Below are 1,765 nucleotides of genomic sequence, written 5' to 3' on the forward strand. Positions count from 1 at the left end.
GTCTCACGTGGTGATAACAGCACCTTCCCCAGAGGGCTATTGTGTGGATTCACCGCTGTGCAGAGGGCCTCGGACCCTCCAGCAGCAGAGTCAGGGCTGCGTCCGTGTTACTCGTTGTCGCCGTGTGTCTACTGATACGGGATCAGAATCCGGTTTTTCTTTTCCCCTGGCGTGGACAGCTGCCTGGTATCATAGACTGAATAAGGCTTGCTTCTTCAACAATTGGTGGTGCCTCCATTCTGCACATGCCAGACCTGTTTTTTTTTTTTTTTTTTTGAGACAGTTTCACTCTGTCACCCAGACTGGGGTGCAGTGGTGCAATCTCAGCTCACTAAAGCCTCCGTCTCCCAGGTTCAAGCGATCTTTGTGCCTCAGCTCAGCCTCCCGAGTAGCTGGGACTACTGGCACCCGCCACCACGTCCAGCTAATTTTTCTATTTAGCAGGGTTTCGCCATGTTGGCCAGGCTGGTCTCAAACTCCTGACCTCAGGTGATCCGCCTGCCTCTGCCTCCCAAAGTGCTGGGATTACAGGCGTGAGCCACTGCGCCCGGCCAGCATATGCTAGGCCTGTTTCGAGGTCCTTATTCTTTTGCATTTGTTTCCTCGCCCCGCCCTGCACCGAGGTCTCAGACTGAACTAGAAGTCCCCCTGTCTTGGGAGGACAGCTGCCGCCCCTCCCTGCCCTGCCGTCTCCTCGCAGGATGTGTTTGTTCTACCCATCGTGTGTGGATAGTCTCCCTCTGTGATTGACACGTGCCTCATAGGGCTGGATCTATCTTGAGACTACATAGCCTCTTGTTTCTAAGCCTTTTTTTTGAGACGGAGTCTCGCTCTGTCGCCCAGGCTGGAGTGCAATGGCGCGATCTCCGCTCACTGCAGCCTCCGCCTCCTGGGTTCAAGTGATTCTCCTGGCTCAGCCTCCTGAGTAGCTGGGACTACAGGTGCGCGCCATCACACCTGGCTAATTTTTTTGTAGTAGAGATGGGGTTTCACTGTGTTGGCCAGAATGATCTCGATGTCCTGACCTTGTGATCCACCACCTCAGCCTCCCAAAGTGCTGGGATTACAGGAGTGAGGCACCGCGCCCGGCCGTTTCTAAGCTTTTACTCAGTAGTTTTAGTGTCTCTTGGTGACACTGTTGTGATTGTGATTATTGTGATGGTTGCCACATGGTGGCTTCTCATTCCCTCACTCTGATGATCATGGATTGACTTTGTGCTGAAAGAAAGACTTCCCCTCCTTTGCCATTCATTCATCAGCATGGCCTTGTGGGCTGTTGTTTTACTGGGGGTTCTGATCCTTTACTGTGTTATTTACTCCGCCTTTCAAGCCCCCTGAGCCCTCCCTCAGCCAGCTCTGAGGTCATTCCTGGAACACAAACTTTCGGTGCAGCTAACCTGACAGCTCCTCTGGCATCTTTCCCACCACAGCCCAAGAATCAGTCATTTTTCAAAGAAGCCTGGTTGGCTTTAGTGGAGAATGATATATATTATTTTTGGTTTTGTTCTGTTGTGTTTTTTAGACGGAGTCTTGCTCTTTGCCCAGGCTGGAGTGCGGTGGTGCAGTCTTGGCTCACGGCAACCTCTGCCTCCTGGGTTCAAGCGATTCTCATGCCTCACCCTCCCAAGTGGCTGGGATTACAGTCACCCACCACGACTAATTTTTTTTTTCTTTTGAGATGGAGTCTCCGTCTGTCACCCAGGCTGGAGTACAGTGGCCCGATCTAGGCTCACTGCAACCTCCGCCTCCCGAGTTCAAGATATTC

Source organism: Mandrillus leucophaeus, unplaced genomic scaffold (genome assembly GCF_000951045.1).
Source record: "Mandrillus leucophaeus isolate KB7577 unplaced genomic scaffold, Mleu.le_1.0 Scaffold305, whole genome shotgun sequence".
Lineage (NCBI taxonomy): Eukaryota > Metazoa > Chordata > Mammalia > Primates > Cercopithecidae > Mandrillus > Mandrillus leucophaeus.